Source organism: Physeter macrocephalus, chromosome 2 (assembly GCF_002837175.3).
Source record: "Physeter macrocephalus isolate SW-GA chromosome 2, ASM283717v5, whole genome shotgun sequence".
Taxonomy (NCBI): Eukaryota; Metazoa; Chordata; class Mammalia; order Artiodactyla; family Physeteridae; genus Physeter; species Physeter macrocephalus.
Genome location: NC_041215.1, coordinates 68,668,080 through 68,695,326, shown reverse-complemented (window position 1 = coordinate 68,695,326; position 27,247 = coordinate 68,668,080). Strand labels below are relative to the sequence as shown.

The 27,247-nt window shown below is 36.5% G+C and overlaps 1 protein-coding gene across 3 annotated transcripts in view; it reads left to right on the top strand.

Moving 5' to 3' along the window:
• The window catches only part of KCNH7 (potassium voltage-gated channel subfamily H member 7), a 464,718-nt gene that overhangs the window by 78,413 nt on the left and 359,058 nt on the right, over nucleotides 1-27,247 (top strand). The window lies entirely within an intron of this gene.

Here is a 27,247-nt window from a genome sequence, read left to right as displayed (position 1 = left end):
TCGGTGCTTTCTAGAAATAACCCTACTTTTGGAAACTATTTCCCTTAGATGAGATTAATATGCACAGTTAACCAGGTAATATTTTTTAAAAACAAAAGTAACTCTATAATATCGTAGATGTGAAGAATAACAAAACTGACTAAAATATATAAATAGGAGCCAAGCTGAAAATCAGGTCTCTACTGACCAAGCTTTTTTGTTTCATTGTTGAAGAACTCATTGATTTTTTAATCAATTGTGGAACATGGACTTATGAGAAAATATTTTGACAACAAAGAGGTGCTAGACAGATTTGGAAACTTAGCAAAAGGGATTTCGTTTCCCTGTTCAAGACCTTCCTTTTTACTAATAATCAGGACTTTCACAAATTTACAGTCCCATTTTTCTATTTGGCTTTTTGTTTTGTTTAATTTTACGTAAACTTTTGTTTCATGTTAAGGTACATGTACAAAATGTGAGCAACTTTGGTGCTGGAAGTGGAATTTCCCAGTCAATAAGGGAATGGCTTTTTGTGTCACACACACACACACACACACACACACACACACACACACACATTCTTTAAAAAGAAAGAAAAAGAAGGATAAAGGAAAGTAAATGAAATATTAAGATTTTTTAAGTAGTTAAAGTGGAGGAAAGGAGGAAAATCATGTGGAAAGCAGAACATCTGTTGTAAAAGAAAAAATGGAGAATTTTGTCATCAGGTGAATTTCACTTATGTGAAATTTATTCATTTATTACATTTTTATTATATATTCACTTTCATTATCAATTGGACCAGCTCTATGAAAGACAGTAATGTGACCACTCCCCAATTGTACTAAGCACACCTTCCATTATAGTCAATAAACATTTTCCTTATCCTTACAAACACCAACTGTTAGGAAAACAGTGTGGTGTCAACAAAGTAGGACCTATCACCTCCAGGCTCTGTGAAGAGGACACTTGAGTACATAGCAAAGGACCTACCATGTATTAGAAGCCCTGCAGAATTGAAAAAATTGAAACCCATTAAGAAAAATTGTAACAGAGTGAGGTATAAGGTGTGCACGCTCAGCCTTGACAATCTTAGGACTCATCATTCAACATAATGTCAGGAGTAAGCTGATGGGTATTTAAATATTTAGATAGATAAGAAGTTACATGTGTATGTAGTTTTTGGACTTGTACACATAACCAGGATTCAAGTATCTCATATTAAAGGCATTTTGACGTATCTTCTACTAATTTTTCTCTTCCTGCACCTTGAATTCAGGTCTGTTTAGGCTTTTTTTCTCTTCTTCCCCCTTGCCCTCTGAAGAGTAAGTTTATCATTGAATGTTGGTGTTAGTAGCAGACTGGTCTTCTATTTTTTGCTTGCCTGTATTCTTTTCCTCCTTCTATATCCTTTTCTTAGTAACATCAAACAAAATAAAGTCAGTGTAAATATTCATGTCAGCCTCATGACATTTTAATATTTTTTGAATTTCTTTTTACGGTTCTATTTGATGCTTATATGGTTATATATGTCTAACCATTAAAAAAATAACAGCTTTAAAAAATTATGTTAACTAGCCAAAATATGTTGCCTAAATTTATTTTGACTGGAGTAAGCATATATGATGCTTCATAACATGCTAAAATATCATGAATTTGGGAAAATAAATTTAAAGTTGAAACTGCATCTACTTAGAGATATTTATGTTTACATTGGATAAATGCATTTATTTTTTGAAAAGTAATTCATAAATTGATTTATGAATTATGAAACAAAACTGTTTATCAGTTTTGTTCTAGCTGTTGTACTCATAGTAATTTGTAGAGGGAATGATTATTTATGCCTGGGCATCATTCAAGTGGAACAATCAGTCTCTTTGACCATTTTTTTAAAAAGTGTTTATGTATCAGTTTGCATTTTTAGCAGTTCCTAATGATAACTTAGAATAATCTTGCTGGTTTGTACTAGATTTTATCAACTTTATCAATGTTTAGATATTTGGGAAAGAACATACAATGTGCTGTCTAATTGTAAGACATTATAAAGGAAGCTATATGGAGAAAAATATTCCCTTGGAAAGGATTTTCTTCTTAATACTGATATCAAATATTAGTCTTGTGGCTTAAATTTTTATAGTCACACCAGCCATAAAATCAAAGCATCACTGGTTCTTGGAGATGTTGATATTTTTCTTTTATAAAATGAAACTTTCTGAGACACAGTACTGACTGTAGATCTTCCAGTTCCTGACTTACAGTTCTCTGACTTGAGATTTACATGAAACCTTCAGGAATTTTATAGTCATGTAATATATTATTGAATAATATTTACCCACTTCTGATATGGAAACTATAGCATAGGAAAAGACAAGTATCTGGAAGGAAAACACTAGAAAGAAAGAAGTTTACAAAGACTGTCTACTGATATAAAATCTTTCCTTAAGGTAGAGACACTCCCTTACCCCATAACACATACACACCTAAACCCTAAGGCATCTTTATTATCCTCTCCTTGATCCACTAGAGTATTTGTCACATTTTCTGCACATCAGTCTGATTAAAGACAAAAAAGCTAAACTTTATCTCCAGAGACTACTATAGTAGTTGACACACAGTAGGTACTGAATAAATATGCAATGAATGAAGGAACCAGCAAACACAAGTAGTGTACAGCACTCCTGCTGCAAATGCTTTCCTTCAGGTTCATTTTCCACCAGATGATCAACCTAACACAGGCAAAATTACCAGCCCTCTGATATCCCTGGTCATTCATCTCTTTTAACCAGTTCCTAATACCTCCTTTCTTTCTCCTGTCTAATTAAGTTGAACATTTACTATCTGCTGAGTCATCAAGCTCTGACCACCCTATTTCCTACCAATTTTGGATTTTTTCTGATTATTTAAAATATCAGCATGGTGATAGAAACTAGAAAGAAGTACACTGTGTAAATTGCAGTGAGTAACTTGCAGTTTTAAATAATAAAAATCAGTAGTGTATAGATGCTATTTGCAGTGAACAAATTATATCTACTTGGCTTATACATAGGAAGGAAAATGGCAAAGTGATAATTGATATAAGAATAAATTTAGATGCGACTTTTTTTCAAAAATAGTGACCAGTTGAGTGTTTAAAAATGACTCAGAAATAAAAATATTAGTGTTTATTGAGTACTCAGAATGGTGCTCAGTGAACTCTGGTTCCTGTCTTAAAGGAGTATGCATTATCTTATAAAAGTCAATTTGTATAATTCAGACAAAGTTATAGAAGTTTAAAGAAATGTGTCAATTAAAGGGGATCTTGGGACATGGTTCCTGAACTACACTTAGAAGGGTGGATAAAAAATTTGACAGAAGAAAGAATTATAGTAGCAGTGATGGATCTTATCATCTCTATTCTATCCAACGTATAATAAAATGCTTTCAAGGTGTCATTATAAATCTGTTATTTTAGTAGCTGAATGTCCTTCTTTCCTCTCAGTCAAGTCGAAAAAACTGCTGAAATAATAGTTTCTTAAATGCATAGAATATATTGACTACTTATTCTGGATAAAACACAGGTTAAGAAGCATATCTCCCATGCTTAACTCTTTACAGTTTCCTTAGTATATTCATATTATGTAACTTTAAATCTCACAATTTTATGAAGTGGACAGGCCAGGAGTTAGTATACTTATTGTGGAAACAATGAGTGTGAGGCACAGAGATAATACGACTAAAATCCAATTCTCATGGCCTTGGCAAGCTTTCTTCCAACTCCCTGAAAGGAGCCCAAACTTTCAAAGGGATGTAAAAACACAAACACCTGAGACATCAGAATAAGTTCTAAATGAACTATATGTACAATACATCTAGTATTGAGAGGATATCTTTCAGTTTGTACCATGGGATGGGCTTTGTTGATTCCTCTGCTGATTAGACCAGAGTGAATCTTAAAAACCACTCCCTTTCACCTCACTCCTCCAAAAGGTATAACCCGTCCCCCCCATACACCTTCCAACCCTACCCCCTATCCTAGGCTTCCTTCTCCTCCAACAAGATCTTTATTAGCTCAAGTAATTTGCTGCCCAGGTATTATAACAAGGACTCATTCATGTATTTATTGATTCATGATCTGTTTAAAAGAAATTGTATACTATATAGGGGAAAACAAAAACAAAGACCCTAGGAAGTGAGGAAAGTCTTAGCCCTGGAAAGTAAAATGTCTAGATGGGGGAAACCAATGGGGGAGAGAGAGAGAGAGAGAGAAAGATCTAAAGAAGACAGAAGGATGCAGAAAGAAAGAGGCCTTGCTGCCCTTGGAGGGGGCAGAGGACCACTGGGTCTGGCCTCCCAAATCCTCTATCCATCTCTAAGGGACTCACCTTTACTATGCTTCCTTTCCTTGGAGCAACCCAACTCAAACTAGCTTAAGGGAAAAAAAGTGAGATTTATTGGAGGAATTTGAGATTCTGTCAGAACTAAAGGAGTTTTTAAGCAAACAGTAGGAAGGGCAGAGGCTGGACAGCTGATATAGCCATAACTCAGAAGCAACTGGAATCACAGGCTCAAATACAACCAGGCAGTCTTGTCTAATTCCTGTGTGATGTGCACATCACATTCTCACTGGGTTTCATCCTGCTGGTAGGAGAGGAGTGTACTGTGAATAGTGTCCAGATTAAGATCAGACTGCCTGACTTCAAACATGAGACCACCACTCATTTGTGCTGAGACTTGAGTAACAACTCTAACCTATAGTTTCCATACCTGTATAATGTGGTGACTAATGATAGGGTTGTCGTAAGACATTTTAAGTGTTTAGCAGAGTGTTTGATATCAACTGTTGTTGTTATTGAAACAGATATTTTGGATTTGGGAACTCAGTTCTCACAGTGCTGTTGCCTGAGAGAGACAGTCTCTCTTTCCTAGGTTCTAGGTTGAAAACAACTTGAGAATGTCACCAACTATCCTAGGTATGGTCACATGTTCAGGCTGTGAGGATACAAGGACTTTGGAACTACAAGTTTGAAGTCGGAAGAGGAGGGATATTTCCAGAAAAAGAGATGGGAGGGATGTGGAGCTGATCAAGAAATGGATGCTCACCACAGATAAATATCCACAATATCTATCCTAAGTCTACACAAAATCTCCCTTCAATTAAGCTTGCTTGAGTAGGTCTCTAAATGAATCCCTGATACAGATATTGATGTAAATATAGGTATAAAAGTAAATGAAGACAAACAGAGACATAGATTAGATAAATATTGCATGGTCAAAAGATAGGCATTTTGTCTGTTTTTATAGAATAAGAAATGTGTATTTTTTTTTAAATTTTTTTTTGCGGTACGCGGGCCTCTCACTGTTGTGGCCTCTCCCGTTGCGGAGCACAGGCTCCGGACGCGCAGGCTCAGCGGCCATGGCTCACGGGCCCAGCCGCTCTGCGGCATGTGGGATCTTCCCGGACCGGGGCACAAACCCGTGTCCCCTGCATCGGCAGGCGGACTCTCAACCACTGCGCCACCAGGGAAGGCCTCTAATATATATATATTTTTAATAAGTGTATTTTTAATGTAATGTATCAATCTGATTCTTATATAGAGAACTTTTAGAATGCATTCATAAACTTAGAAGTCACTGCCAGGCAACTAGAATGATATCTAAATAATAATTAGCTGCTGTTCTACATGTAAATAATGTATTGTTCATAATTAAAAGAATAATACTCTGTTGATCTTTGTCAGGAAGTTTTATTGCTCAAACATCCAAAGACATTTTAAGCATGCTGTTCAAAAAAACCATGTTTACGCATTCAATAAAGTATATAGTTAAAAAGGAAATCATGGTTAAGCAAATGCTGCAATGAAATAAAATATTGAAGCTGAGCTTATTTGTATGCATACCAGACACAACATTTCTGGTATAATTAGGTTTTAAAGACAAGTGATTCACTACTTTTGATCACATTAAGAATACTAGTATATGACCAGAAGATACCATTTAGGGAACCAAATGAGAGATCTTAAATTAATATCACTTAGTCCCAAAGACAAATTTACAATCTTTTGCACTTTTAAAGGTAACAAAGTGATTATACTTTGCCAACCTGTGTATCACAGACCTTAAGGGGATGTAGAATTATCACAAATTCACATGAGAAATGAGCATTATCTGAAGATTGAACAAAAAAATGTCTTGCATACATGTGAATTTTTTCTAATTTAAGGAGAAGATGTTGAGACTGATAAAATGTAAATTAATGACTGAATAATGATTTGGGGTCATTATCTATTTCTAAACTGTGTTGAAGATAAATATTCTGTCTAGCATCATAAGCTATATTAATTTATAGCATTAAGAAATTATCTGCTGCGTGCCACACAGTTAATACTATGAAAATACTAAAACACTGTCCACTTAAGCTACTTGATTATCTCCTGTTTTCAGTAAACACACTGTACACAAAGTTACCACATATTGATTTTTGAGGGCTTTGCCTCTTTTGAATGGTTTCAGAGCGGGTACTCCTCCTCTGAAGCCTAATTTGGCAATGTTAGTAGCAAAGTTGAGAACAATGGAAACAAATACCCATTATCATCTGGAAAGTAATTTATATATATACACATAATAGTGTATATATGTAATATATATACATAATGATATATGTATATATTATATATATACATAATGATATATGTATATATTATATATATATATATACACACACAGATATATCTGTAACAGGTTTAAATTATTTTGAGTCTCTGGTTTTAAGAATTCTAAAAGTTTTCTTCTCTCCACTTTTTTTCTTTTGTCTTTTCTCGTCTCCCCTTGTTCCCTCTTCTTTCCTTCCTTTGACCCTTCTCCCTCCCTCCCTTTCTTCCTTCTTCCTTATGTTTGGTCCTTAATACGATCAAACCTGGCTTGCAACTTCTTCCTAGCCCATGCCCGAGATATGTGAAAGAGCAATCATTTTAATTCACCCTTACTCTTCTTGGGTTGTAGAGACCCTAGGGTTTACGTAGTCCAAGAAAGTGGATTGAGAAGACTTGATTGGTTGATCTATTATGGTCACCACTGAAGACACACCTTGACTTATCTGGGGGATCTACTTAAAAGATGGCATTTCTGCTGTCATGTTCACTCTCTCAGTGCCATGCTGTGCAATTCTCCCCAGATTCTAACAACATTCATCAGCTACCCCTCCTCAGGGGATGTCCCACTTCCTAGGGACCTGTGTGTGAGGCTGGGTTGCAGGTCTTCACCATTAACAAAAAAGATACTCTATTTCACTTCTCTGTCTTGGGCAACTTCCCTTTCTATCCAGGAGCTCCAAGGCTCTAGTCAGTCACTTCCTTACACAGGCAAAAACAGTTGAATAATCCCTTCAAAGAGCTACCTTTTCAAACATAAAGGACTACTGCTTCTGGAGGTAGAAGAAGCCCAGACCCAATCCTTACCTACAGATATGGGAAAGGGTGGGAAAATACCTGTCCTTCTTTCTTGAAGAGACCAAAATTTCTTAGGTCATTCAACAGGGACTTTTTATTGGATCAGTATTTGAATATGCTTTGTGTCATCCTTTGCTTCCTTAAATAATTACATTTTTCCTTTATCTTTCTTTGGCCTCAAAATGAATTCATATGGTACCCTTGAGTTTCCTCCTGTGCATAGCAAATCATGAGAGTTCAAAGTTTAGCTAAAAGGCAATAGAGTTATTGCTTGTTTGTGTTCAGCTTTTGTTGAAAATTCTGTAAATCCATTCACATTTACGTATACAGAATGAGTCTAAAAGGGGATTCAATGTTAAAGCCTTTAGTATAGGAAAAATTCCTTCTGAATCTAATGCTTTATCAAAGTCACTTGCATATATTTTGGTGTCTAAACAATTGACACAATTATAGAAACATTATTTTAAAAGCAACTAAAATTAAGTTACTACCTAAAGCTAAGAAGTTTTTCAACATTTTTTGGCTTGCTGGTTACATCAAAAATAAATTGTTTGTTTGTTTGTTTCAGTTTGACTAAACGATATATCCTCCAATGCCAATATAACCTTGCTGCTTACACTAGATCCTGCTCAATCTTTAATGTCTGTCCATGAACTCAGGCTGTCACACCCTGCAGGGATAAAAATGTAGTCTTGATCAGATTACTGATGAAGTGATATGGCTTTATTGTTGAATTCAAATCTGGCAAGAATTTGTCTGATTTTCCTGACTTTCCCTTATCTCAAGGTGTATGTCCCATGTTTCCTAGAACAAACCATTAAACCTCCATTTGTTTATTCAACAAATATTTACTCAGGTCTTACTATGTTTCAGGCACAATGGGTCTCAGGGAAATAACAGACAAAGGATAGATTATTGTCCCTTTTCTCCTGGTGTTAACAGGCAAGATTTGCATATATCCTTTCTTATTGTAGTGACTCAGGCTTTGGTTCTGCCCAAGTACAGTGAGCTCATTGAAAATAAGGACATCTCAATAGTGCGTGTACAAACTCACATGGTTGAGTCCATGAAAATATAGCACTCAATGGCAGTGTGTCTGATAAGTGCAAAATTATTGGAGAAATTGTATAACTTGACACTTGTCCCAAGAAATGGGGTCTTCAGCTGCTATTTACTTGTACTAGAAATAGATTTCCTGGTTACCATCTTGTGAGAAATCTAGGGTCTGATTCCAGAACACAGGGGCGGGGGTGGGGGGGAGGATAATCCTTTCACCTCAGTCTTTGTAGCATGTTTGTAAGCTCAGAAGAAATAATAATCTCTGCACTGCAGTTCCTTTATTTTAGAAACCTGGTAACTTAGATACCTTTGTGGTCAAAAGCTTCTAGAAATATACATTTTGGGGGGAGAAGGGTGGCTAACTCTACTCATTTTGGAGAGATTTTATTTTTTACTCCTTACCAGATTTAAATTCTAGAAATAAAGCTATACAATTTCATCAGTAGTCTGATCAAGACCACACTTTTAGAAAGGCAAAAATGCATTAAGTAGACTAATTGAGGAACCTGAAGGGTAGTCATTAAAATCAGCTGCCTTTTCAATACATGTTGAGAGATTTGTCTGGGAGCCTTTCTTTCAAATGATACTATTTCAATCCTGCCTAACATTTAAATCTCTAAACACTGATATTCCCATTTTAATTTTAGCTGGCACCAGAAGGAAATGGTAAAACAGCAGATGATTACCTCAGTAATTTATTCCACATTTTCTAACAGCTTTACAGATTCAAATAAAAAATAATAATCTAAAAATGAAAAATACAGAACTAAAATTAAACATAGAAAATATTCTTAAACTAAGAGATTTTTTTCCCCTCATACTGTCCCAAATGGTGGAAAATAAATTCCACAGTGAAATGTAAACAGGACCTAATTTTACCACTGCTATGTTTTGCTGACTAACTTGGACTTTCTTTTAAAAAATGATATAGATTCAGGCCCTATTAATTTAAATTTTAGGATTATTTAGCTAAAGGATTAGCTGGGTTTTTTTTTTTTGAATTTGCATTATCTAAGATCAAATCCCACTTTAGAAACATCCTATATACAAATTAAATTAAATTGTTCTTTAAAACAAGTCCTATAAAGGTTTTGATTTAGTTTAGTTAACAGTTTCAACTGAAAGCAACAGAGATGAGATTTTTTCCTTAGATGTAATAGAAAGGAGCCTGAAGTGGGAGAAGTGCTTCAACAACAAGTATTTATTGAGAGTCTAATATATGCCGGGATTTGTCCTAGATTCTGGGTACAGCAGCAAACAAATGGGCTAGGTCTTTGCTCTCACATAGTTTACATTCAAACCTATGACTTTTACTAAAATTGGAAACTTGGTACGTCATTCTACCTCTTGTGGCTGTTTTTTTAAATAAGACTGGTGTCCCGTTAAGTTTATATTCTTGAAATTTTTATTTATTTTGAAAGGAAGATATAGAAAATTCTATCAGTCTTTTGAAGTCTATTGAATAATCAAACTAATATTTTTTGTGTGTATTTTAGAACTCATTTATGATGATTAATTTATGAAAACTCAAAGTAGAATTCTTTTAGTTAACATAATTAGAATAGAACATAGACCTTAAAATAAAATATGAAACATTGAATTTAAAAATGTCACTTGCTTCTCTTGACTACTTCTCTTAACATAGTATTTTGTTGAGATTAAGATCTCAATCTACTTAACAACAATAAAGCAGTTATAAATAGGACTGTTCTGGTTGTAGTACACACTACTTTCAGATTTCTTTAAAACTGCCATTTAGATTTACCAAGTATATGCCTCATAATTAGTATTTCATGTCATAACATAAATAGTGTGGTAAAGATTTTCATAAGTCAATAATGAAATGATAATATCTGTTTGGATATGTCTGCAAGTGGATTGAAATTTTTGTCATTACATCTTAAGGTAGATATACTGTACCTCTTCCAACATGTGTTTTGCTGGGAACTGTTCACTCTGATCATCTTAACATTCAAATCTCCAGTCACACAGTATCATGTGAGGATTCTAACTAAACACTCCTGAGGAAAACTATATTAAATGAAGCAGATTGATAAAATTGGGGGGTCTTTATTATGTAATAAATATGTAGTATTTAAACATCAACTGTATAGGAAATATCCTTTGTTCAAAAGAAAATTGATTCTTTTGGAAAGAGTTTAATTTTTGTTGCTATTTTTCTAGAGAAAATAATGACTAAGAATGCTAAACATAGATAAACAGGAAGAATGCTGTAAAGTATGAAACTTCTCCTTTCTGTGCAGATAGCTATGTGGCAGTCATTGGATGGAGAGTGGAGTAGATTTCCCACCCAATGTGGACCTTAGTGGCCAGGTAATTCATATGTATAATTTGGGCCAAAATGAGGTCCTTGCAGAGTGACTCCTGTTCTTTGTACTCTACCAAAGCTGCTTTCTTAAGTGTCCAAAAGTTTGCTGTGTGTTGAATCTAATGGTTTCTTCATAGCTTCATTTTTTTCTTTGCATTTTATTTATTTGTGTAGGAAAGAATTACATTCTCTGGGTTTGACTCTTCTGAGTATCTTTTTCTTTTCCAGCTGCTCTTCCTCTACCTATCTCTTAAATCTCCTAATCTCTTAAAAGTAATTATAAATTCCCCAAGATTCTGTCCCTGGACTAACTCTTCTGGTCTTATTATTTCAATAATTATATCTGTTATGTAATTTATAAATTTACAGACCCAGGCCTGATCTCTTGGATGTCTCCACATGGAAAGCTTACCCACACCACAACCTCTCTTGATGTTTAAAATGCACTAATTGTTTTCATCATTTTCTTCCCAACATTTTTCTTGTCCATCCATTAATTTCACTTTTGCTAACAATCTTAATTTGTTTTTACTTTTCATACCCTCCCTATCCCTTCTTATAAAACCATTTAAACCGCTTTAAAAATATGAAATTTACAATATATAAATATATGTTTCTTCAATAACCCATTAAGTAAGAAGACCAAAGGTGATGAGTATAAATAGTAGCTTGGGATATTTACAACATTGTAGTTGATATGAAACTATCTTTACCTTCTATTGGTAACAAAGTTGAAAAAAATTTTAATGGCATTGTGGTGAAATTTTCCCCTCCAACTTCATGGACTTGCTGAATCACAGGTAAAAAATCCCTGGCCTGCAATAACTTCAAAGTATGATCCTGCTTGAGCACAGAGAAGTTACTTAGGTGATTAGGTGATTACTGCTTAGTTATTCTAACCTGAATAACAAGTTATTCAACTTGTTAAAAAGTTGACAAGGGCTTCCCTGGTGGCGCAGTGGTTGAGAGTCCGCCTACTGATTCAGGGGACCCGGGTTCGTGCCCCGGTCCGGGAAGATCCCACGTGCCGCGCAGCGGCTGGGCCCGTGAGCCATGGCCGCTGAGCCTGCGCGTCCGGAGCCTGTGCTCTGCACGGAAGAGGTCACAACAGTGAGAGGCCTGCGTACCGCAAAAAAAAAAAAAAAAAAAAAAAAAAAAAAGTTGACAAGAGGAAATAATTAGACAAACATAAGGAGGACTTTAGATGATTTTGTTTTTTAAAAGGTGGAAATTATATCCTAGAAAGCAAACATATTTGAAAAAACAAACGAGTCTTATTTTCTTCTTGAAAATCTTTCTCTGTGTTCTCCGTGGTCTTGGGTAGTTAGACATTGGTTGGTGTCCTTAGAGAGATTTTTTTGTTTTGTTTCAGCATTAAAATATGTTATTAGTTTCTGCTGAAAATGCAGCTGGTTATAGAAGTATTTTCTTTTTAATACTTTTGAGGAAATATTTTATGTATTGGATTATTTCATGACTGGTCTCCATCTTAGGTCAATATAATCATCAGTTACCTAGAACAATAAGTTTTATTGACTTATACTGTAGAAAATATAAATTATGGCAAGAAAGAAACAGCAGAAGAAAAGCTCATGTGGAATTTAATATAAACAGGAAAACCTAAATTGCTTCTCTAATTTATTTTGCCTATCTCTTTTACATATCATTCTTCTTGTAGAACATTGAATGGAAATATAATACTTTGGGGAAAAGTAGCTTAGCTGTTTAAAGAGTATCATGAATTTCCATTTCCATTTTAATTCATTCTTTGGAAAGCATGAACGCTTTCCTCTTAAGAGAAAGGTTAAATATAATGTTACATAGGATAAGAAATCCAAGACATTCAGAAATCAGAAGGGCCGGAGTAGCACACCAATGGACTCTTGTTCTGAGACCGTATTATGCTGGTAGTAAAAGAATCTTGGGGGTAGAATCATGTGCTCAGGAAATAACTAGTTGTTGATGATGTTGTGGTCTTGATTTTAATTTGTTTTAATTTGTCCTAGAGGTTGAATATAAGTGAACTAAGTCTTGGCAAATTCAAAGAAAAAAAAAAGAAAAAAAAACTAAGCCAGTTACATTTTTTAAAAGGATATTTAAAAATATGTATTTATTAAGTATAATAGAAAGGGGCACAGATTTTCATGAGATTCTTTCAGATTTGTCACGTTTTCCATAAAAATAATGGGAGGCATGACTTTTTTTCCTTCTTGATCCCATGCGTGAGAATTTGAGCAAAAATAATTCCAAGGTGACATATTCTTCCATACACCCACAAAACCTAAGTCAAACAAAATGTAAATGCTGATGAAAATTATATGAAGCAAACTGTTCTACAATGTTAAATATATCTATTAACTTGCCTTTTAACTTTTATAAATGGCTTAATGTACTTCTTGTACCTTTACATTATCTCTGTTACAGACATTCATACAAATTCATTCATTAAATATAACCTTAACTTGGAAAATATTTTATAAACTATCTTAATTATCTTTCATACACATTGAGTTATATTACTTCTCTGAATTCTATAACCATTTTATCCATTTTAGCATAAAGTTTATCCAATACTAGTAACATTTTATTCAATTTTCAGCTTGTCTAGAATTGCTGTCTTATAATGTCTTTCTTTTCTTTTTTTTTTTTTTTTTTTTTTTTTTTGCGGTACGCGGGCCTCTCGCTGCTGTGGCCTCTCCCGTTGCGGAGCACAGGCTCCGGACGCGCAGGCTCAGCGGCCATGGCTCACGGGCCCAGCCGCTCCGCAGCATGTGGGATCTTTCCGGACCGGGGCACGAACCCGTGTCCCCTGCATCGGCAGGCGGACTCTCAACCAGTGCGCCACCAGGGAAGCCCTATAATTTCTTTTACTACATAAACTAAAGTTTATCCAGTATTTGTTTGCTCACATGATTTTTTTAAACAAATTTATTTTTATTTATTTATTTTTGGCTGCATTGGGTCTTTGTTGCTGTGCAGGCTTTCTCTGGTTGTGGTTAGCGGGGGCCATTCTTCGTTGCAGTGTGTGGGCTTCTCATTGCGGTGGCTTCTCGTTGCGGAGCACGGACTCCAGGCGCACGGGCTTCAGTAGTTGTGGGACGTGGGCTCAGTTGTTGTGGCTCGTGGGCTCTGGAACACAGGCTCAGTAGCCGTGGCACACGGGCTTAGTTGCTCCGCAGCATGTGGGATCTTCCCGGAGCAGCAGGGCTCTAACCCGTGTCCCCTGCTTTGGCAGGCGGATTCCTTTTTTTTTTTTTTTTTAAAGAAGATGTTGGTGGTAGGAGTTTATTTATTTATTTATTTATTTTTGCTGTGTTGGGTCTTCGTTTCTGTGCGAGGGCTTTCTCTAGTTGCGGCAAGCAGGGGCCACTCTTCATCGCGGTGCACGGGCCTCTCACTATCGCGGCCTCTCTTGCGGAGCACAGGCTCCAGACGCGCAGGCTCCGTAGTTGTGGCTCACGGGCTCAGTTGATCCGCGGCATGTGGGACCCTCCCAGACCAGGGCTCGACCCCGTGTCCCCTGCATTAGCAGGCAGATTCTCAACCACTGCACCACCAGGGAAGCCCTGGCAGGTGGATTCTTAACCACTGCACCACCAGGGAAGTCCACATGATTTTTTTTTTCCTTTGTAAGATTAAAAGTTCAGTTCCAAGACATTCTCTGTGCCATCTTTGTATTTCCATTCAGAATACAGCAAGGCTTGTGGTTCTCTCTGTATCCCATCCCACTGTCACCTTCTTCCTGTGGCACCATTGCCTCGAAGTTCATGCCGCAGGGTATTCTGTTGACTCCCTGGCTTTGCAAAGCCTGATTTACCATCATTAATAATTTTAAAGTTTTCATCTTTATCTCCTCTATGTTAATAGGTTGAATCCAGATTTGTCATTCCTTTTAATTAATCTGATTAACCTTCCTAGGCTCACATAAATCCCCAGTGTAAGTTTCATGATTGGAAGTAGAGAAGCCCCATTTTGAAGATCTTTCCAGGTCATCAGTAGGATAAAATTAAGTTGACTCATTAAAAAGATTTACTCATTCCTATCACAGCATTTCTTTCTTTCCACCTTTAAACCCTACTCAGCTCTCAGCAGGAATGTTCTCTTTCCTTCATTCAATCCTTATTATCATCGTAAATTCTAATCATTTCTGTGCTATGCATTTCTTCAGCACCCACAGAGACCCACTATATTCTACCAATTTGTTCTTTGGTAGATATGTTGCTTTTTGGTATTTTCTGTCATGTTTAGTCTATCTATGTACTTCTTGCCCATAACTTTGAGTGTCTTGGAGGTTGTCTAAGTTGAGGGTTGGGTAACTCCTTCAAATCTTTGCTCAAATGTCAGCTGTGTCAAAAGGCTTACTATTTCAAATGTTATTTGCTACCCACCCCTCCTCTCATGCTTGTCACCTCCACATTCCTGAACCCCTTGGCCTGCTGAATGTTTTACACTTGACTTGTCACATCCCACAACACATATTGTAAAGTTTGCTTATATATTTATTATGTTTTTGCCTATGGTCTGCCTTTATCACTAGAAGATAAATCCCACGAGGGCAGAGATTTTTGTTATTTTGTTCACCAGTATATTCTGTGAACCTAGAATAGTACTGAATATATAGTATGTGCTCCAGAAATAGTTGTTGAATGAATGAATAATATCAGTCTTCTTCATTGTGTCCTGTTGTCATGCTCCTTAGTACTTAGTGCAGTGTGTTTCCAAAAAGGTGGTCAAAATTTAAATTGGATAGATATACAGTCAGAGGAGAAGGAGGAGGAGGGGGAAGAGGAGGGAGGCAGGTGATAGGAACGGGAGAAAGAAAGGAAAGGAAAAGAAAAGTGATGCCTTTTGACTTTAAGTCTTGCTTTGTTCGTGTCTTATCTCCTTGGTTCACAGTCACATCTTCATAATTTTTAATAGTTGTTTTGAAAGTTATTGCAAAAAGCAAATAGCCACTTGTATACTACTGTCAGAGAGCGATTCTGTTTTGTCTGTCAAGATCAAATTTGGGAAGGAAAACAGAATTATGAGGGGGAGAGAAAGAAGATGCCTGTCTAACTAGCCATATCGGCTAAATCACTGGGACTATGTATAACATTTAGACAACCCTCATGCATAAAGAATCTACAATTTTCCTTTTATCATCAATGCATTGGCATAGGTATTCAGTATTTCACATACACATAATATAATGGTTCATTAAACAGCTTGACTAGGCTGAAAAATGAGGAGTTAAATGAATCTGGGGAAAGGCATAAAAATGTAGTATATCTCATCTCAGCAAAAGGACTATTGTTCTAGCTGAAAAATCCAATATGGATATCACTAGGTAGCACATGGAATTTAAAAACTACACTGATGGCACTTAAGACACATTTCACAGGAGCCATATCAAAACTCTGTGGTATGAGGAACTTTATAATGTGTTCTGAGCATTGTTGTCCCAGAGGATTTCCCTGAGGGCCATGAAATACTAAGGCCACACGGGCATTTGCATTTCCTTTGTGCAAGTCAATACATACCGTGTTTGGTGTCTTTTGAAGACTTTTCACAGGAAAATGATGTTATAGATGTCCAGAGATTATCAATTCAAGGTTTACTATATGCTTTAACTCCCAGGCAGCCACACCAACCACACTCTCTAAACTACAGAAAAGCTATCAAGAAAGGTAAGAATTAAAAATCAGAATGAGTGTTTGTTCATAGGGGAGATAGACTCATAATATAAATCACTCCATCCTTTTATTGAGCCAATGTAGGAAGTACTATAAGTAGTTCTTAAGAGTCACTAGGTTATGATATAACGCATTGCCCCTTTCAAAAAATGAATTATATCAATAGTGAGTGCATTTGAATATCAAGAATCCAGTTCTACACTGGCAGTTATAAACATTAAACCTGGTTAGTTTTGGTAGCTTTCTATCATCTCAGTGGGCTCCATTTTCTGAGAAGTCTTTAAATTCAGTTCAACTGGTAGGGTGACTTCAGTTAGCAAGCCACGCTACCATCTTGAAGTAGCCAGTTGGTTGGGATATTGAGTTCAGTTCTGCCCACATATTTGCTGTCACTCCACAAAATCCCAGCTGCTCAACCCACACCCAACTAGAATGTACAAACAATACTTTTAAAATACGTCAACAAAAAGCAATGAAAACACAAGCATTTTGTTCTCAGCCATGAAAAGTAGAGAATATGTACTTGCTTTTGAAAACTCTTGGGAATAATTCCCAGGAGCTAAGATACTGGCTTCTTGTGTTTGTCAATGCTAACAGATCAAAGTTCTTAATGTTTTTATTTTAATTAAAATTTTTTTTTAACTTTCATCACTGTTAAACCCTCAGAATCTAACTCACATGTAGATAAAACTTCTTTCTAAGATTCACAGTTTTCTTACTCATTCAATTGCTGTTCCCGCCAGATGGCTTTTTTGCTACCTTATGTTTAAAACTTTTTTCCTATCACTTCATCTCTCTCCTCCTCCATGCAATGGAATACTCAAGTCAGTGACACTGTGAAGTTAAAGTTTAAAACTCTGAAAATAAAGGCATTAAAAATATTTTATAGGCAGTTTTATATATCCAATAAAATGATTCAGAATTTTCATATTTCTTTTCCTTTTTTGCTACTTTGCCTTCATTATCACTTCCATATGGGCAGAATTATTATTAATGGTTGAGGACAGGATGATTTGGAACTTCATGGTAATCCAGAAAAGATGAAGAAGAAAGTCTTCCCTTTTTTTCATTTCTTTTTCTGTGCTATTTTGAGACGCTTCATCGATAACTTCAAATTTTTAATGTTCAAAATGTTGCCTTTTAAATTTCCTATGTTAATTATCTATAGTGTCCCCATATATAATCTGCAGAAATCATGATGAGCAAGGATTATTTACTAATAAATTGATCCATATTGAGTGTGTGGATTTATTAGTATTTTACCTGATTTCTGATTTACATACTTGCTTTAGGTTTACAGCAAGTTTTATTAAAGTTGAAGGACCTTGGTGATTTCATGAAATTGGAGTTTTGAACAAATCTGGGCTGAATTTCAAGTTTGATTTATTATTTCAGGCAGAAACCATGTAAAGTTTGGCAGTGTGAGATGAGTTTTGAGTTTAAGTTTTCTGGTTCATTTAAACCTGCATCTCAAAGAAATCCTCAAGGGATAAGAACCCACAGAAACTGAAGCCACATTCACTATAAATATTTTCAAGATAAAAATACTTTCTGACCTCTAACTCAAATTCCTTTTTAGATATTAACACTCATAACATTACTGTCCAAATCAGTCATCTTTTTACAGGCTAAGATGACAAATTACTACTTGAAGACCATAAATTTTGCTGTAGCATTATTGAGAATGATTTGGCTGAAATGCAAAGTCAGCGAGAGTTTTGCGATTATTAAACCCATTTTTCTAGCAATATTAATTCCTATATTTATATTGCATTTCTAGCTTGAAAATCTGAAAACCGAAATATCACAGGAAAGGGAGGTTGAAAGGAAATAATAGTTATGTACTTGTTTTAAAAGACGCGCAGTTGTAGGAATTGGAACAGCAGCCCTTTAACTTAGAATACAGCAAGCTCATGAGTTTTGTTTTGCAAATTGCACATACATAAAAACAATAGTCTTTATAAAGTTACATCAGCTTCAAGTATCAATGTGTTAACTGAACTGGGAGGCAGCAGTCTGATTTACGAGGAAACAACTATAATACACTTAAGTGTTCTTTAATACCTTTTTTATAAATAAAGAAACTGACATAAAAACAGAAAGCTTTTTTTTAAGAGGAAATAAACTAAGAAAAAGGCAATTGGAAAGAAGTTTTATCTAGTGCATGCTTAGAATAAAAATGTTTATTACCATTTTCTATTTGTTTTGGTCTTTTTGAACTGTGGTTAAACAAACACCGTTTAGAAGTAGGAAATGACATACTGTTATGTATGATTTTATTCTACTATGTTTAATATTCATTTAGTTCCTTTAGGAAATATCTTCTGTGGGAAATGTTACTTTTTCAGGGAATATTCTTTTAAGGAATAACATACGTACTATTTCTTGTTTAAGGAGAATTTTTATTGAAATAACCTGGTAAGACTCTTATTTTCAAACTAAAGGAAAAGCTCGATTAGGGAGTTTAAGCTATAGCACTTCCTAGATATCTTGTCTAATATTCTTGGTCATTCATAATAGGTTCTTTAGTTAAAAAAAAGGTTTTAGATAGTAACACTTTCATTTTGTCAAGCTCCAGTTATAAAAGGTAGGTCAAATACAGTGGTTGAATAGAGGTGGGTGAACCTCGTGAAGGTAAAAGAAGCTTAAAAACAGAGTTGAGATTGAACTCACAAATGACTAAGTCAAATTGCTTCATATTTCATGATTGTTGACAAGACCCCTATATGTCACCTCTGTCTATAAAATGGCTAAAAGCTCTACTAGTCAAGGTCACACGAAGTCAAGGAGTTGTACAAGGGATAATCTCAAATTTCAATGTTTTAATGTCTTCCAGAGATAAAATATCTTCGAACACTTTGGCTCCTTGAATGTCAAAAAGGAGATGGGTAAAAATAAATGAGAAGTAGCTACAGCTACTCTTGCAAGGTGTTTGGTTACCTGTAGGAACCATCAGAGAGGTTCAGCGGGGTCTGTATATCAGCAGGACTGCCCCACCAGTCTTTTTTCTGGAATCACAGGTTATTGTAGTAATTAAAAGTTCTGTAAATTAGAATAAAGCTGTATGGGTAGAACTAAAACTGTCAGAACAGATGTGGTGATTAGAGCTAGGACGTATTGGGAATACCTGCCTAGTAGGGAAGCTTGTTTGCCTGGAAAGAACTTAATTACAGTGAATAAAAACAGGAAAATTCCAGAACCATGGAGGAGTAAAAGGCTGTAGCTTAATCTTAAAAGGTTGTATGGGCAGCAGTCACATATCTTAGAGAAACTATTGAAAATTAGGATTTGTTTAATCCAGTAAGAATGATATCATTTTCCCTGGCAATCTGTATTTTGGGACTATTATAATACATTCACTAAGGTAAAACATTATGGTGTTTTAAATCCTCTGTGATTTGGGATATGAGTAGTCAGGTGTGTTTGTCAGGTTTTTCATGACCTGACAAATGGATATGTTTGTAAGGATGACTTCTTTCCTGTTTCTTTATTGATTACTCTACCTCCCTAATGACTTCGGGGTTATCAACATTTTGGGGACATAGTGGACCCAACAATTATGTGGAATTTGAAGTAGAAAAATAGAAAAAAGGTTCTTCTTGTAATCCATTTTACCAGAATGTAGATGAATGTGAAGTTTATCGTATAATTTTGTGGCAGTGGGTTGTCCTTCTAACACACTAGTACTATATGTGAAGAAATGTTATAAAATGTGTTATTTCTCTTTAGATGAACTTCTTGATAATATGTCTTACTTTTTGTTCTGTGATTATGGTTTTTATGAATGACCCAGACACTGGTATTCTAGAGGGAAATAATGTAAATTCTAAGAACCTTTTTATGGTCAGTCATTCTTATTTTTATTTTTGTTGTCATTGTTGTCAGTTTGCTCCAGACTACTAAAATTTTGGCCCCTCATGTTATCCATTGGTTTACAGGGTCACTGCATTAAAACATTTTGTGTATTTTTAATTTTTAGTACCAGAAATATGATGATGAATCTGATATTCTAGTCATTGAGGCTGCACTCAGATTCCAGTTCTTAACCAAGTTTTATTTATGTTAGTAAGTTAGCGTTCTGTCATTTTCCCATTTTTCATTTGCTAACATTCTATATTATCTGATATCATTTTGATTTTGAAAATAGCCTCTGGTTTGCCTTCCTTAGTTAATCTTCAGTGCATTCAGTTTTTTTTCTTCTTTCTCTTTCTTTCCTCCCCTTTTCCTTCTCATTATGTTATTACCTAGGAATTATTCTTTCTAGAGCTTCATTTAAATTATTAATTTATTAATTTTGAGGAATAAATACACAAGGCATAAAATTCAAAATGCTAAAAAGAGTATAAAAAATGCTCTCACCTCTGGTCTCTAACCGTTGACTTCCACTTGCCGGAAGTTGCCACCTGTGACCAGTTAGAGAGAGAGATGCAGATAATAGACTCTATCATATAGAGTGACATCCTAAGGAACAAAGGGCCCTGGGGGAGGGAGATACGTAAATCACTGAAGTTGACAGGAGAAATCAACGAAACAGGAGGAAGCAGCAACTAGTGAGAGAATCACAGAAGGAAAAGTTAGACCCCAACATACAGACAACTAGAGTTTCTGCTGGGCCATCAGAACCTGTGGCAGATTACCACAAGTGAAGAATAACGTACCAATTCACCGAAAACCTGAATGTGTTATTTCTGAGATATTTCTCACTCCTGTGTTTTGTGTCCTGACAATAAACTTCGGCTACCTGAGGTAACTGGACATAGCTCTAATTTTTGTTATAACAGCATAAGCTGTTAAGATATGTCACAAACAAGAGATGTGTCTTCGAGAAGTTTCAAGTGTACCATCAACCACAGGGAGTTCTCTCAATCTCTGTTCTTCTCTTCTGTAGTAGCAAGTTAATGCCAGAGGAAAGTGTGATGCAAAGAAGGAGGCCTAAAATGAAAACATCTGTACTGTGTTAATCATACACTTAGTTGAATTGCAGATAATTTGTTTAAAATGTTATTTTGTTCTCTCTGAAGAAATATATATATATATTTTTTGCGGTACGTGGGCCTCTCACTGTTGTGGCCTCTCCCGTTGTGGAGCACACGCTCCGGACGCGCAGGCTCAGAGGCTATGGCTCACGGGCCCAGCCGCTCCGCGGCATGTGGGATCTTCCCAGACCGGGACACGAACCCGTGTCCCCTGCATCGGCAGGCGGACTCTCAACCACTGAGCCACCAGGGAAGCCCTGAAGAAATATTTTTTAAAAATTTAGTTCTCAAGAGGAAAAAGGAAAGAAGAAAAAAATAAAAGCATTTCATTCTTACCAGGGAATGAAATATGAAAGGTACAGTGTGCAAAGTAGTATAGATAACAAAAAGCATACAATATGCAAAATATATTGATGTAATCAATAGACAGATTCAAGTTAACATTTAACTTCTAGAAACAAGAAAAAGATTTTAAAGAAATTTTATAGTCAATAAAGAAACAAGAGGAAAAACATATAATCTGTAAAAATATAGAAATGAAGTGAGAGGAAGCCCATTTAACTACTATTCTATTAACAAATACAGGATTAAAGTTCAAAGAAAAACCAATTCCCTCTGTCATTCTTATCACACACATTGCTCTGGACCATTTTCAGGTCACCTTGATCGTAATTATTCATACCACTCCTCATTCTCGGTTCTTTCATTCTTTGACATTGTGTCTCGGCAACACAAATATCTGGAGATGTGGCTTTTAGGCCCAGAGCTTCTGGGCCTAATTTGGACCTTTGAAGTTACCGTCTGGTCTTAAAGACAGCGTTTGGAATTCTCCATAGAATCACTTTGAACCTTGATTATCCCATCACAAGTGATAAAATAAATATATTTTCAAAACAAAACCTGAAGTTAAATCCAATGGTTCTCTGCATCCATAAATCTATTCACAGGCAATATGATTGCTTCAAAGAAAATAAATTATCTTAACTGCAAGAAAACAAGAATTTTTAACCTGTAGACTGAGTTTTAGAATTTTATACATATTCCACATTGCTTCAGAAAAATGGGAGGATATTTTATAAATGGAGCTAAGGTATGAAAGAGCCTTGAGAAATGAAAAGTGTTTTGTAAAGATTATATAAATGTAAACACCCTTATTTTAATGGTATGTACTGATGGCTATCCATATTTCTCCAGAAGGTCACAACAGAGATTATGAAAGTTGAGATTTTCATACTTAAAACTTAAAAGCTGAAATCCATTAAGACTGTTGACTACCATGCAATTACAGTTAGTCACGGGCATGTTGGTAAAACAGTAGTGATATACGGATAAAATATATAATATATAACATCTAATAAATAATATATAACATAGAACATATGGTGTATAACATTATATAACAATATAAAATATATATAACAACCCTATTTAATATGTAACATAAAATACATAACAATTACAAAATGATTTTGCTTTTAATTTTTATTTTTTAACTTAACATGAACATAGATTAGCATGTATAGCGCAAGCATACCAGTATGCCATTGGGTAATACCAACACCCTTCCTTTGAAACATTGCTTGACTTTTACCTTGAGAATACTCAGTTAACTTGTGTCTGGATATGCATGCCTAATTCATCAATCATCAAATATTTCTGAAGTCTCTATCATATGCAAAGTTTTGAATTAAGATTCAGAAAGATTCCAAAGAATTCATGTCCTTGAGATGATTTCAAACCCTCATATACAGCAAACTAACAATTCAAAGCTCAGAAAAGTGCTTTATGGATACACAGTGACCACAAGAGCTAGAGCATTTCTGATGATTTGGCAGGCCTTGGGAAGGTAACAGAAAGAGAAAAGCAAATTGCAGATGAGTCACTAGAGCAAAGTCACGGAGGCAGAAACAGCAGAAAGTTTGAGGAGCCGTACTCAATGCCATGATGTAGAACTGGAAGCTTACTACTAAAGATCTGGCCAGGAAGTGAAAGGGCTGGAACCTGCCATATGATTGGCAGGCTGCAAGTAACTGTTTGAGGATTCAAATTCGATCCTTTTTGAGGCATCATCAAAGTCACTGAGCAATGGTGTAACTATAATAATTTTTCCTGTATCCCGTGCTTTTCTCTTTAATTGGATGTAATCATGAATTTCACTTGCAGACCCAAACTTATTTCCCTCCAGTCAGAAAGGAGGGTCAGTGTCCCTACTCTCTCCATCTGATGCTGGTTGTGCTACTAACCTTGTCAGTGCCTGATACGCTGGGAGGAGCCCTGGGATCACTTTGGCCTTTCATTCCCAATGCTTTCTAACTCTTGTACATCTCCTTTGTTAGGTGCCTAATGTCACACGTAAGACTGCTATGTTGCTCCAAATCGATTTTTGTAGTAAGTCTTTGCCTCCTCTGAGTATTTAGCTCCTACTTTCTCTTTGAGTCACAAACATCTGCTGTCCAGCTTTTGACTGGGGGCCTGACACAAAGGGTAGATCTCTGTGAGCAATGATGACTTGATATTATTGTCTGTCACTGAGTTGTCACTGCTTTTATGCACCATCTACTGAACTGGAATCACCCACTTTTCAACCCAGGTAATGTCTAGATTAGTTTTTGATATCCAGTTAATTCTCTGCATGTGTAGTGCTTTAATGAATAGGCACTTCTAGGACTCAACCTCCAGCCTTCCTCACCCATGCACTGCCACCCGAATATTCCATCCCTCACAGCAGTGTCTATTCTTATTGTGTTTGAGTGATTATATATGATCATACTGACTTCAAATTACTTGTAGTAACATGGGGCAGGAAGAAGTAGTCTGGAATCTGGAATTCTGGCCACTCCTTGGAGCCAGACCAAGTTACACAGAAAAATATTGAGGAGGTGCTCCCAATGACCAGGCCTTACATAGGACCACAGCTAGGCCTGTAGTGCCCTCAGTGCCTCCAAAGAAAAGACTTAGAGAAATTTTATGCAGGATCTAGCATACGATATCTCAGTCACCCGTAACAGCCCAGGATGGTCCTCAATGATGCAGTGGCATAAATGGTTAAAAAAAATTTAAACTTGCAACTAGAAAAAAATAAACATGGTTCCCCAGGTAGTAAGGCAAAAATAGAGAGCATCTAGGTGCATGTGGCCGGCAATCCAGATGTTTGAGACAAAGTAAAAGTGTGATGGTGATGAGGCATATGAGGATCTATGGTGAGAGCACTCAGAAAAGGCAGTAGACAGGTGGTTTGGGGGATGAATCAGCTGGAAGGTGGGTCTTAGCCATTTAGCAGGAATTTGAAGCATGGGTCACAGCCTTGGAGTCAGGAAGTGGGGTGAGAGTAGTGAGAAGGAAAGTTAGAGCCAGGAGAGGGCAGGCGTACGGAGGAGGTTTGGAAAGCGGAATTGAAAAAAGGCATCAGGGCAGAAGTGCATTTCTAAGAACTGGAGCACACAGGGCAGAGAAAGTCTCAGGCTCCCAAAGAAGATGGGCATCTGTATTTCAGAAGGGCCTGATGCCAGCAGGCATGCGGAGCTCAGGGCAAGTTGAGCTCACGTGCAGGTGTGAGTTAATATCCAGAAGCAGAGGCAGAACTAGGTCTCTCAGGGTGGGAATCTGGTGAGAAGTGACTTTGGACCAGGAATTAGGGTGGGCCTGTCTTAGACCTGATGAAAGCCGTGTTTTGCTTTTACCAAATTTATGTTGTGATGGAGTTCAGCATAGATGGGGTGAAGGCAGGTAGACAACTTGATTATCCGGATCTCAACAAGAGAGGGACGACAATTAAGATGCATTAGATGTTGCTTTATATTTATTATTTCTCTCATCCTCCTTGGAGCCTGCATGAGGCAAATTTTTTCCCTCATTTTCTGGATTAGTCTCAGTAAGACTAAATTGCTTAACAGCCAGACAAATATCAGAAAACAGGGCAAACGGGGCTCTGAGCTTTATTTTCGAACATTTGTCCAGTGTGCTGTGTTGGCACTGACTCCATTCCAGTGTTTCCTTTAAAAGGATTCTTGTTCGCCAGGAAGAACTGGGTCAAATTAGGTAGCATTCTGCATGAAGCTATGGAGTTCAGAGGCTTCCTGACTGAGTCAGAAAGCCTTTGTCAGCAAGTTCTGCGGAACCCTGATTAAATGAAAACTACCAAGGCGAAGTCATCCTTTGAAAAATGTCAAATTTGGGCACTGATCATCTTAACATATAAAAGGGGTGCTTCTCTGTGCTGAAGAGCACTGTGGGGACAGACCGCTTGGTTGTCAATAAGGGAGGGTCACTAAGACCTCACTCAGCAAGGGGTCACACACAGAGGGAGGAGGGCCTTTGCAAATGAGGACCAACAGCACATTTTTATGTGTATATGTATATAGATACATACACACATACACATGCACACATACAAACACATATGAACAGATCTGACCAATGGCTTGGCTACTCGCTTTTAAGGTGGACCTAGAGTCTGTCATACAGAGTGAAGTAAGTCAGAAAGAGAAAAACAAATACTATATGCTAACAGATATTTATGGAATCTCAAAAAAGAAAAAATGGTTCTGAAGAACCTAGGGGCAGGACAGGAATAAAGATGCAGACGCAGAGAATGGACTTGAGGACACAGGGAGGGGGAAGGGTAGGCTGGGACAAAGTGAGAGAGTGGCATGGACATATATACAACGTAATTACCAAACGTAAAATAGATAATGTGAACCAGCCGCATAGTACAGCGAGATCAGCTCGGTGCTTTGTGACCACCTAGAGGGGTGGGATAGGTAGGGTGGGAGGGAGATGCAAGAGGGAGGAGATATGGGGATATATGTATATGTATAGCTGATTCACTTTGTTATAAAGCAGAAACTAACACACCACTGTAAAGCAATAATAGTCCAATAAAGATGTAAAAAATATATATATCAAAAAAAAGGAAGAGAATATTACACTTCTGATGAATAAAAAAAAAGAATTTTAAAAAGGAACTTATTATAGAAATATTCTACCACATAGAAGCAGGGACCAAGTAGAGCTATTCACTTTTTACAACTCTTTTCAAAAGCCGAGAAATATAATCCTGTGTTCAACCCCCTTGAACTTACAGCAGGAAAGTGCAGTAATGGTGAAGCCAGCAAAATGTTTTAGACTCAGGCAGTAAAGTTGCAGAGTGTGTTTGTGATTGACTTTGAGTATTATTATTCTTGTCTCTGATGTTGTAGTTTTTATCCGTCATTAGTATCACTTTCTTTAAATACTGTATGTGATTTTCAAAGCATTGTTTTCAAGTGTTACTCTATTTAGTCTTTGTACATATTTTCCCCATGAGGGATCTTAAATAATTTCATATACATAGCCCAAAGGTCTATATTTTCTCTCTCACCTGCATGACAGCAGAACCTTGACACCTCTGTCAGATATTTCTGAGAATCCCTGGGTACTCAGACTTCCACAGTGCCCTTGTGGCCATGTCTCGTTGCCTCCTTCCTGTTCCCATGATGGCACTTTGCCTTGTGCTAGTCACAAGGCAGTGATCTTTTACAGTTCTGATCCTGGACCATGAATAGGGTCCTCTTCAAATCTGTTAGCAGCTGCTTCTCTTGGGTCTCACAAGCCCTCACCTACTGCTCTGGGTTCCCATGTCGCTAAGACAGAGAAAGCCACCTCCTGCAGAACAGAAAGACAATCTCTAGCCCAACCACACTTAGGATTGATTACCTTTTCCTTCCCAGATGCCTTTGATGGATTCAAAAAAGACATTAAGAGTCCAGATTGAGGTATGTGTCTTTAGCTCACTTCACCAAATACCAGTCATGCCACAAATAATGTGAG